The sequence below is a fragment of the Nycticebus coucang genome, chromosome 4, assembly GCF_027406575.1.
Source record: "Nycticebus coucang isolate mNycCou1 chromosome 4, mNycCou1.pri, whole genome shotgun sequence".
In the NCBI taxonomy this organism is placed as follows: Eukaryota; Metazoa; Chordata; class Mammalia; order Primates; family Lorisidae; genus Nycticebus; species Nycticebus coucang.
In genome coordinates this window covers 57,326,297-57,338,599 of record NC_069783.1, presented here as the reverse complement: position 1 = coordinate 57,338,599, position 12,303 = coordinate 57,326,297, and the positions used below count along the sequence as shown (strand labels likewise).

At 39.1% G+C, this 12,303-nt stretch overlaps 1 long non-coding RNA gene across 1 annotated transcript in view; it reads right to left on the bottom strand.

Annotated features, from left to right (window-relative positions):
• Window positions 1-1,360: 1,360 nt before the first annotated feature.
• The window catches only part of LOC128583894 (uncharacterized), a 432,742-nt gene continuing 421,799 nt past the window's right edge, over window positions 1,361-12,303 (bottom strand). Inside the window, exon 3 of the long non-coding RNA XR_008379579.1 lies at window positions 1,361-1,964. This is a non-coding gene — a long non-coding RNA (uncharacterized LOC128583894). The remainder of the gene's footprint in view (window positions 1,965-12,303) is intronic.

Below are 12,303 nucleotides of genomic sequence, written 5' to 3'. Positions count from 1 at the left end.
TCACCTCTTTTCCTTATTCAGAATACAAGTACACAAGGAGTATCAAGCAGGATCCTGACGTGGGCAAAGCACGTGTTAAAGGATATCTTGGTCCCTCTCTAGGAGTGGCATTTGAAGACAACCCAAATATTTGTAAGAGACTTAGGGTGAAAAAAAGTGTTGTTTCATAGCCTGTGGCCTATTTTTTGTGTCAGGTGTTCCTAAACTCAGGATTTATAGAAATTATTTTTAAAGCTGGACAGGAGCATAGGAGAAATTTTATCTTATCATCCAATCCCCCGAGAGCCAGGGATTAACAATGTCACCACCACCAATAATAATAGAAATTTCAACAATGATGGCTAATACTTATTAAACTCATTACTGTAAGACTTCACATATGTTATTTCATTAAAAAGTTCACAAGGGAAATTATTCTAATGTCCCAACTTTATAGCTACAAAGAACAATGAGTAAAGAAGTTATATAATTTGTGCAAAGTCTGTGACTCCCTATCCCATGTTAATAACTAGTACATATCATGACCTTAGATGAATGACTTGGGTGATACAACTATTTAGTGGTTCTTCTAAGGCTAAAGCTCAGAAAAGCCACTCGTTACATCTGCACTTTATAAAGTAGGCCATATGAGAGAACTGGAAAACTAGTGGTCAAGCACAGGCTTGGACACCGAGAAGATGATAGGATTTGTTTCAAAAAGAATCCCATTGCCAGAGTACCCAGTGAGATACTTACTTTGTGGGTAAAACCTTATCAAAGGCTGCACCCATGTGTTCAGACGTGAACTGACATTTCATTTAAAATCGGGGAATTCTATCCTTTAGTCATTCATTGATGAATGAAGGAGAGGAAGAACACAGGTCGTGACAAATACTATTAATGCTTCTCATCTTCTCTCTTGATTTCTAATACCCTTTCTCTCTGAATAACTCACTCTGTGAAGTCACGAGTTCACTCATCAATCCACGTGCAGTCTCCATCAGGTCTCCCAGATCACTGCCCCCACTGCCCAGAATTCTCATGCCACATCCTCACCTCTGGGAGTCTCTCCACATTCACACCTCGGAATTCCCACCACCACCACCTTCTGCCTTTTTGCTCTGTGGGTCTGAATGCTGTATTCATTGTTGTATTACAGGCTCTCTGCTTTCCTCATGAGAGTAGGTCACCATGGCTTTTGTCCCTTCTATCCTTTCCCCATTCTTTACATTCCATTTCATTCCCCAGGAATGAATTTGGCAACTCAAAGACCCTTCCAGACAAAACAGAAGAGATGAAGCCAGAGAATTAATAGGTCAGAAGAAAGAAAAGACTGAGACCACTGCATGTATAACCATCTATATAGTGTCATTTTCTTTATTTTTTTCCAACATCAAGATGAATAGGGTGTAAGAGCTTTATGGCCTTTTGCCCCTTAACTGATACCTTGTCATCCAGAAATAGGTTTTCAAGATGGTGGTGCACCAAAATTTCTGAAGCATCAGAAATTGTCAAATAACCCCACAGGTGTTTTTGTGGAAGACATTTCCTTTACTAAGCAAGCCTGCTTCTCCAACTGATGTTTTTTAAATAAAGAATCCAGTATTCTGCAACATTTCAGTAATTAATAGTTGGACAGATAGGCTGAGGGATCAAAGAGCCTGGGTCATTTTATATTTTTGTTGATAAGTAAAGATCCTCCATCCTCTGACCTTCACCTGAGGAGAAATGCTGCCTTAAGCCTAGAAGGATATTTTTCTGTATGTCTGGCCATGAAGCAAAGCTGTTTTCATTCAATATTTACCATTTACTTCCTTGATATCCTACCATTCACATTGCAGCTACTCTTTGGTGAAGATCTTTTTCAATTATTTTGAGAAGCTTTTTTTTTTTTCTTTAACATGGAGTTCAAGTCCAGTAGTAAAATCTGTTTCGTATTTGTAATCGGTTTTCAGCTCCTGGAAGAAGCCCAAATTGGTAACTCCCTGTAAGTGAAAAAGAAAAGAAAAAACAGAATGTAGTTATGCAACCTGAGTTTACAACAGAGGAGAGAAGATTAAGTCAAAGGACTAGAAAAAATAAACATTACATCCTCTTCTTCTGTTTCAGACACTCTGGCCCAGACTTCAACCTGAATAGAGATTAATTAAATATATAGAACCACAAAGCAGCCATCTGGAATGGGAAATTATGTGGCAAAATCCCTATTATTTGTCACATAAAAGGAAGACTGTGTGATTTTAAAATAAAATACCAAAGAAAGATGCACTGAGTTCGATGCAGGAGTAGACGAAGCCGGCCGCAGTTGTGAAAGATTCGATAAGCTTCTTCTTCCTTGTCCTTCACCCCGGAGGCTTCTGAAGAGGCCTGAATATCTGGCTTAAAGTGAGTGATGCTACTTGAAATGAAAAGCAAGGAGATTGCAAATCACTCGTCTGCACAGGTTTGGAATAAGCTATGGCACCGCTGACGGACAGATTCAGGTATTTAAGTGAGTGTGATTTCCAAGCAACAATTTCTAAGCCTTACACTGTCATTGACCTCCATCACGCGATTGGACATGTTTATGAAGGCGCACGAGGTAGAATGAAATGCACTGAAAAGAATGCCGAAGTCATTTTTCAATAGCACGGCGGTATTACTGTAAAATGAAGCCACATTACCCCCATCAGCAGTAGAGTCCAGGCTCACATCCTTCTTCTGCTTAATGATCTGAATCGATTCCAGCAGAGGACCTTTCTGTTTCAGGAACCCAGACGTGGGTTTGGTTGGAAGAAACTAAATGAAGTAGGTAATCCATGGCATGTGCTCAGGTAAGCTCAAGGCCCACAAAAGTGAATAAGTGGCACAAACGATATTTGTGTCTTTCCATTTCTTCTTCTCTTTCTTTACTCTTTAAAAGCATAGATATCAGGAAGATGAAACTACCCCAAACCAAATGTATTTCTTTGTGGCCCTAAAGCAAAAGCAAACCCAAGTAGTTGTATTTTGAACCAAACCTGTCTAACTGTACATTGAAATTCATTTAAATAGCTAAAAGCATTCTGTAAAGGATAAAATCTTCAGTTGCACACTGATGCCCCATAGATCTGCTCAGATTTCCTGCTTCTTCTCGAAGGCCCAAGATATTTATTTCTGCAAAAATTAAAGGCAGATAATGTTTGATGTCTAATAGGAACTCCTTAAAAATTTTATTATAAATTAAATCAAATATTTTCAATGAACCTCTTTAGTGAGAGAAATAAAACACTATGAATAACTCAAAAACTACTTTTCAGGACCACTGAAGCAATTGGTGTCTCTGATCGAGCCCACCTTCTCTCTACTGCCTATCAGAATTGTTTCTGGGAACTCTACTTCATCTGTTTCTTAGGTTCTATTCTATGATACATTATACACACACATACACACACACACACACACACACATATGGAAATCTACTTAATTCAATACAGATTATTTACGTTTGAACCACTGGCAAATAAAAAAAAAATGTTGATAATACGCATTAGTTAGAGCCCAGGGATCTATAATAATAGCCATTCCTACTGCTGGCAACTTAGGGGTGAACATTTTCACATTATACTTAATTGGTTAGTTACTTACACACAGGTCTACTAGACTATAAGATGCTCCAAGGCAGAGACCATGTTATTCGTCTTTATATCACTACAAAATCTGCCATAATATTTGGCATATAGGTATTAAATGGAAAAAATAATAGAATAAATGAATTAATGAACAAGGCAGGGAATTAATATTTAAATACAGATACTTATTATTTGTGCTGTAGTCACACTACACTGAGAACTGTCTGGAAGAGCTTTCAGAGTGCACAGAGAAAACTTGGCTGACTATTCTTGGAGAGCATGTTGACTGTTTGTTGGATGAAGACAGTTCACCAAGAAAGCAGATTTTGACCCTTCAAGAACTTGAATGTGATGATGAGTTTATGACAGTTCTAAAAGCCAACATACGGTCGGTGGCCAGATTGTGGTTCTGGACTCAGAGGCTTCCATTTGGAAGGCAGACGAGCATTTGAATTATGGGTCTAATGAAAGTGTCAATAGCAATCCTGTTACTGGAGGAGCTGTAAAGCCCTGCTTAATGAACTAGGCAGGGACACAAAAACACAATGGTCTAAACTGTACTGCATGAGAAAATGATAATTAGTCCAGATTTCATGTACAAGATAAAATGCAGAGGGATGATATTACCACTGAGCATTATTATAGCCCTTCAGGGGACTGTTTTGTTAACAGGGCTTGGCTCAGCCTTTTCTATCCTCCTTGTACAAATGGAAGTGCACTACACAGTTGTGAGCTGTGCATTAAGGAAAGGATGTCAGATGGTAAAATTCCTATCATAAATGCTGACAAACATAGAAAGTTAAAGACAACAAAAGGGTTCTGGTCTCATTAAGGTTGCACTCTTATTTTAGGCTTTATGCTGTATAGGATGATAAGGCAAATGGCCTTACACACAGACAAATGGGGATTAAAAAAAGGCATTCTCTAATCTTGTAGTCTACTTTCCTGGACCACCAAACATCAACCAGCAAAGTAAGGCAAGACAAGTTCAGAGTTATAATAAGCAACAGGGCAATAGCCACTTACATCCATCCTGAGCCAGGAAGCTGCCCAGCAGACCCTGAGCACAGGAGAGACCGGCAACCCTGGTGCCAGGAGGCTGAGAAGCTAATGTTCAAACTCATCCCTGAGTTTGAATGTTCTCATATCAAAGTTCAAAGGAAGACAGAGGTGGAGTTGAATTGGTGCAACACTTCAAAACGGTTAAGCGGCTTAAAAATCATCTGGATGTTTTGTCAAGATACAGAATTGGATTAAGTAAGTCTAGGGTGGACCTGAGATGTGGACCCATGGACCAGAGCTCGAGGATCAAGGGACTGGACAGTCTCTTTCAACTTGAAAATTCTATGGAACTACCAGAGTCAATAATAATCTGTTGGCTATCTTTTACTACATGTGGGAAGAGATGGAAAATTTCTGAGTTTTTGATATTATCAAGGGCAATGTCCTTCCATCTTTGTTCTAGTCTTTTAAGTCTAAATATGCTACTTTATCCTAGTTAGAAAACTGTGAGTGCTCTGGCCTCTACAATGATAACTTAGTCAAAAATCTTTGGTAGCAGTCTGTTAATACTGTTAGATTAGCAAAATATTGCTTCCGAATCACTGTTTTTATGATTAAGTGGATTGCATGTGGAAACTAAAATGGAAGAAACTGGAAACCATGAGTTTAACTGGATCCACATCTAATAAAATAAAGGCAAAGGGGCTCATATGAAGGAAGGCATAGTCACTTGTGTACAAAAACAAGTTAATGTAACTCTAATGGTAACAGGATGGCATGAGTTGGGTCTGGCTGCTGCCTTGCACACAGTATCTGAGGGGTTGAGCCTGTTGAAATATACCTTCTATGCTATAACCCACTGGGTTTTCTCTATAGATACTTTCTTCCTTCCTCCCAAGCTTAAATTTTAAGATGCCAGGGAGGATGAAGTACTATATAATCCCATGGCATAAAAAAGTGTTTTGCAAATCTGCAGGCAGGGATGACAGAAGTTAAAAGATATTTTCTTGATTGTGTCTATCTGGCGCACAGTAGGAGCTCAGCTGAGGTCAATTAGACGATTCCAGAGCAATGAACATTTGCCTAAGCTGAAAGTCTGACCTTCAGTGAAAATTCACAGAATCTTCAATAGTTGATGAGGGAAGAAGTTTGGGGGACAAAAAATGGGGATATATGTCCCTGGTTACAAAAAAGAAAAAGAAAGAATCCCTCCCCTCCCTCCTTTCCTTACAGAGAAAGCTTTGCCTAGAAAGGAATCAGTAATTAATCTCGGAACAAGAATTTGATGAGCTTATATAATGTGCTTTATGCTTCATATAAGCTGCCTCTTTTGTCCCTTCAAAAACTGGAGGAAGTAATTATTATCATCATCCCCAGGAGCCCAGGGGCCACAACTAGTAAATGGCAGTACTAGGATTTCATCCTAGTTCATGTCACTAGAAGTCAGCTCTCCTCGGTCAGCTTGTACTATAGTTGGGGTGGGGAAAAGAAAGGACCAGATGCTTTTGGAAAGAATATCTTTTTTAAGTGCCAAATTCTCTAGATTATAAATTGTAAAGAAATTAAGAAGGAGCTCATTTTGGACTTGGATCAAGATGGTTTCACGGAAAAGGGGCTGGAAGTGAGCCTAATTCTCGTTCATTCACAATATAGCACCACATGGGAAACAATTTGAACAATAAATAAGGTGAGCGGGGCCTTGAAGGATGAAAGTAGTAGTCCTTGATTTGGAAGATAAAAGGGCCAGAAGGACTTTGTAATGTGGACCAGGAGAAAGCAACATGGGAGAAACTGTTTCTCATTCCCAGCATATATCGGGCGCTCAAAATACATACTGCCAGTGGGGTGGGGGAAAGGGAGCATGTGTTGCTAAAATAACTAAAGGCGAATCCTGAATAAGCTAAAACCTCCAGCCAGACAAAAGCCTATTTGTAAATTGCTCTGCTTATTTTTTCAGGTCGTGATTGCCTCTCTCTGCAAAGCAGTTTATGACATTCTCAATTAAGAGTTTGCTATAAAAATGAATGAATGAAGTATTTCAGAACTGCTATGAGATATTAAAGATGAGTCACTTTTAAAAAGTGTTTTTTGCATCCTGTGTTCTGTATAATGCATTTGAGAACATAGTTTCTAGCCTCACCCATCACCCCATTGTGAAATCAAATTGAATGACTCTTTGCTCTTAGAATGATCACTCATTCAAATGCATTCAATAAATAAAGCCCAAACACAATGAAGTACTTTTCCTAGAGCATCCCAGAGAGCTAGAGCCTGGTCTCCTTCCCCATATGAAGCTGAGATTGAAGTAAATAAAGCATTTTACCTGCACTGACTGCATAATACACAGTGAGGTTTGTTTTCTAACCTTTTGCAGGTACATTATCTCATTTGATCCTTGTAACAATTCCATAATAAACATGCTATTGGTTTATTATCTCCATTTAGCAGAGGTGGAATCGAGAGCTCAGAGTAATCAGTGATTTTCCCAAAGTCACACAGCAATCCAAGAGGTATTTTAAACCTTCACCTGCCCTGCTTCCCCAAAACAGGAAACATATCTTAAGTATAAAACAATATAATTAGTAGAACCATTACAGAGACTAGGTAGAAATATTTAATTAATTCATATAGCCCCTGGTGATTTTGTAAATACTGAAGAATTCATTTTCCACCTTCTGCAATTCTGTGAATTCTACCCTGGACAAAAGGTCATCCGAATATGATCCTTGTTCAGAGTTATGGAAATGTATGCAGCCTAAAAGAATATGGGCCAAATGCAGAGTAAAAATATCCATGTAACTCCCAGTGCCATTTACTCTTGCTGCCTCAAATCCTTTTTGAAATTAGGCAGGTTATAAATCATAAAAAAGTATAAAAATGTAAACTCTTGCTCTAAATTCAATTATCATATATCAGAGAAGGTCATAAGTGCAGTAGCATGGAGAGCTAGTGAAGCAGGACTAAAATAGGTATGGTGGGCAAACCAGAGGGAGAGTGAATCTTAAATACAATTTTTCTATTTACATCTGAAGAATAAACTGAAAACTCTCTGAAAAGCAATTGAAGACATGATTTTTCCCAAACCAACATTCTTTCAGCCTCTTGTTTTAATCAGCTAGAGATTGGTATGAAGACTAATTAGGAGACAAGACATCAACTTCTTTTATGTCAGTCTGAGGCTATAACTGGGCAGAGTAGCACCTAAGAATAGAATTTTAAAAATTAGGACACTAGAAGCCTCGTCTTCACAGAAGGAAGGGGTTAACCCAAAACGAAGGGGTAGCTTCCATTTCTAACATTGCCTGGCAAAACACCATCTGAATGAATCTGGGCCAGCCCTAGCTTTTCCTCCTCCGCTTCTATCTTCATCTTGACCATGGGATCATCTGTGCAGAGCAGACCCCTCTGGAAGCCACAGATTCACCTCACCGGCTGGGCTCCTACGTCCAGCTGTTGAGAAGGCTTGTTGATTCTTAGCGCTCTTATCTGCAAAATGCCCAATTCCTTTCTTTCCTAAATGAGTAGATGTATTCACCTGTGTGTAACTGTGAATAGCTTCAGAGTTTCTGAAAAACCACTTTCTTTACATGAAACTCCCATTTCGCGAGTCACGGAATTAGGGGAGCTGTAGTTATACATATCAGTTGATACTCAAGGCACTTTTCTTTCTTCCAAGCTTCTAATAATTAATCCATATAATCAAATCATCCCAAGCACCAGTCTTTATTCTTCTCCGTTAAAAACAAGAGACAGAAATCGGGATTCTAAGGTTTATTCTTCAAAGGTAGGCTGACTCTGAATGAAGGTAAATTACCACGTGTTATTAGGTGTCAGGAACTATCAGCAATATTTCTCTATACATTCAGACTTGATTTTAGAAACACAAATTATATCTTTGCTCATGACCCAGGCTTTACAACTAACTACTCTGCATTCAAAGCCATGCTGAGGGCTTTAAGCCATTCTGAGTGTTATGACCAGGGGCTCCAGGCATGAGATTTTGTTTAGATAGCTCAAGACCTTTCTTGTTGATTGAAACCTGGCTTGATGCCTCTATACATCTAAATAATTAGAAAAAAATACATTTAAATGAGAAGCAGATGCTGTTTCCAGATTTCTATTTTCACTGTACAGAATAAATAGAAGCTTTCATCTCTGCGTTTACTCTTTGGATATGGTGCATACCACATGAATCATTATTTAAAGCATAGGGTGTTTCTTTCACAAAGGTAAAGGAAATAGGGGACCTCTGGGTACTCATTCTTCCAAAACACTTTCTGCTCCAAGAAAACTAAACAGGATTATTTATTCTCCTTTACTTCTTCGAACGCTTCCATGTCTGGTACTAAGCCAGTAGATCCAAATAGAATGGGGAAAGGCTGGTGCTGAATGCAAAGATGGCAGGCCCTGCTGAAGATTGGTAGTTTGTAATTGGCAACAGACGACAAACATACTGCAAATGTTCAATGTTCATCTCATCAGATGCAAAGCCAATTAGGAAGAAAATATTCCCAGACACGGGAAAATAAAGGACAGGACATCACAGGGTACCTTTGAAAATGGAGGTTAGTTTTCTTGCAAGCTTTTTATCTGCCACTGTGCTGACACTCTAGCAGGTAGAGTACATTTTTAGTTCCTCTTCTCAGGTAGGAAGTTACATGCTAGGTTTCTGAGCCAAGTTTAAGTGCTTGAGATGTTTGCATGGAGGAGCTATGTAAACAAAGGGCAAAGGTTTGAACAACTCCAAAGCAAAGCATCTGTACATGAAAGCCACACATAACAAAGCCTGGTCTTCTGAACTGAGAGCTACAGGGAGATGGGCCACAGCAGAGACCACGCTGTTAACAGGAATTAGCAGGCAATGAAGTTATCATGTAATTTACTGAAATTCCTTGTTTATCCTTCCTCTTACCATACTCCCCAGCCCCCATTATTGCTTTTCTGTCTATTCATACATTCATTCATTCATTCAAGATAGAGTCTCACTCTATTGCCTGGCATGAAGGCAGAGACTTCATCATAGCTCACAGCATCCCCAAACTCCTGGACTTAAGTCATCCTCTTGCCTTGGCCTCCCCAGTCGCTGGCACTTCAAGCACACGCCCAGCTAACTTTTTTATCTTTTCTTTTTTCTTTAGTCGTGAGGTCTTGCTCTTGCTCAGACTAGTCTCAGACTCCTGGCCTCAAGCAATTCTCCCTCCCCAGCCTCCCAGACTGCTAAGATTACAGGTGTGAGCCACATCTTTCTTGAAGATGTCTCTCTTGCTCATCATTTTAACCTCAGGGATAGCAGTGTCTAGGACACATAAGTTACCAATAAATCACTATGTGTGGATTGACACTATGAGAAGATATAATTTAAATGTTTATTCACTGACCTGAAATAAATATCATACTTCATGCAGTGTATAAATATACAAAATAAAAATATAAATAGTAGTTTCTAGTTAAGAAGCATTTATCATGCATTAAGCAGTGGGCTAAGAGTTTTGCTTATACTGTATTAATCGTAACACCCGAAATGGTATTAGGCAGTATCACTCTCTCCACTTTAGAGATGAAGGGTGAGAGGCTCAGCCAGTAAGGAGCAGGACTCCCTAGTCCATCCTATTCCACAGCCCCTCCACATCTTCTAACCATGGCATTATACTGCACATGTAACTGCTCAAGCTAAGGTAGTTGGATTTCAAAGGTTTTGAAAGCTTGTTCTAAGACTCTGTGCTACACTTAGATCAATTGCAGAAAGAAAGAGTAAAAATGTTGACCAGTTAATTAGCCCTTGGAAAATCAGAATCAGGCTTTCTCTGCACACAGAGTGAATAAACTGTTCTTAGAATCAAACCAATGATCCAAATGAACAACGTGGTCTTCCAACACAAAGAAAAGTTTGAAGGGTGAGTCATAGGAATCATGTTGCTGTGAAATAAACCAAAGTGAAAAATTCATCCAGAACTTATGATCTGAACAGACGTTAAAGCAATACTATCCCATATGTGTACATCCGACAGATAATCATATAAAGTTATAAACAGGAAAAAATGCATCTCATGACTGTGGCTGCTGCTGGTGCTGCCTCCATTATGAATGATAATAATTATTGTTTGTCATCATTATTATAGTTAAGATTTATTAAGCTTTTGGATAAGTCTTTCACAGACATTTTCCCATTTAATCTTCAAACAATGCCAGGAGGTAAGCATAATTACAACCCCCATTTTCCACAAGAAGAATCGGAAGCCAAAGAATGCGAGCAATCTGTCCACAACCAAACCGCCAGAAATAGACCCAGGTCGGGCTGGACCCAAGCTGTGCTCGTACCCACCATGGCGTAGCGTCTCACCAGTTTCCACACAACTGTTATCTGAGGCCTGTGGCCCTCTAATTTTAAAAAACACTTCACACATAGCACTTCTTGGCTATATTGGTGACATGCGCAGGGGGACAGAAAGTGAGCAGCAGAAGGAACTTTATTTTGCTGATAGAGAGACAACAGTGTTTACATTGAAGGTGTGGCCATCCCTCTCTGTTCCCACGTGTTCTCCTTCCTCACATTGGGAATATTGAGTTTTCAGTTTTGTAATATATTACAAAGATGCGGAGCTTTCCATATGTTGTAGAGTTTGTTAATGATGGGATCCTGGCAAAGCATGCAGGCCACAACCTCCAATCAATGGCTGGTAATGGGTGTGTCCATGGAAAAATTTTAGCATATTTGCTAGAGTTCTCCTTCCAAGCAGACTACAAATAAAATGGAATATTTTTTCTGGCAGCACTTTGAACCCTCAAGCCTCTGGATCTCAATGAAACCTGAAAATGCAAGAGATTTCCATTCATGGAAAATGAGATGAAGAATAAAGCTAAGTGACCTTTTGAGAACACATTAAAATTATATTCTGTTTATTGAGTTCACATCTTGGCCCAAGGTTCAGAATGATATTCATTTTGTATGAATAGGGTTTTTTTTTTCTCAAATCATTGTGAAGAAAATTATAAATGTATTAAACTATAGTATACAAGGAAAACATTCATTTGTATGTTTAAGGGATCACACATGATTTTTGGAACTAGGAGATACATACAATTCTCCTTTTAGATAGCTGTAAGAATTAGGGGAAGTCATTTAAATTCTCCAAGCCTCAGTTTCCTCATTGTAAATGGCTTGTCTCAAAATTACTATGGAATTAGAAATCTATGATTCTTTCAACCTACCTTAGCTTGAGCAGTTACACATGCATTTTATACTGCAAATGATCACACAAAAAAATGCAGAGACCATCTCAATAAATTCCTAGGAAATAATTTGACAGTGTGACCAAATTATAAATAGCTATCCTTGTCTAACACATATAAGAAAGTAACAAGATTTTTCTTTCTTTTTTTTTTTTTTGTAGAGACAGAGTCTCACTTTATGGCCCTCAGTAGAGTGCCGTGGCCTCACACAGCTCACAGCAACCTCCAACTCCTGGGCTTAAGCGATTCTCTTGCCTCAGCCTCCCGAGTAGCTGGGACTACAGGTGCCCACCACAGCGCCTGGCTATTTTTTGGTTGCAGTTCAGCCTGGGCAGGGCCTGAACCCACCACCCTCGGTATATGGGGCTGGCGCCTTACCAACTGAGCCACAGGCGCCGCACAGTAACAAGACTTTTCAATGTGGTATTGCAACTATGATTATCTCAGCCTTTTTAGGGTTTTCTCATTGTCTTGAAACATAGATATTGAGGAAATAGGAAGT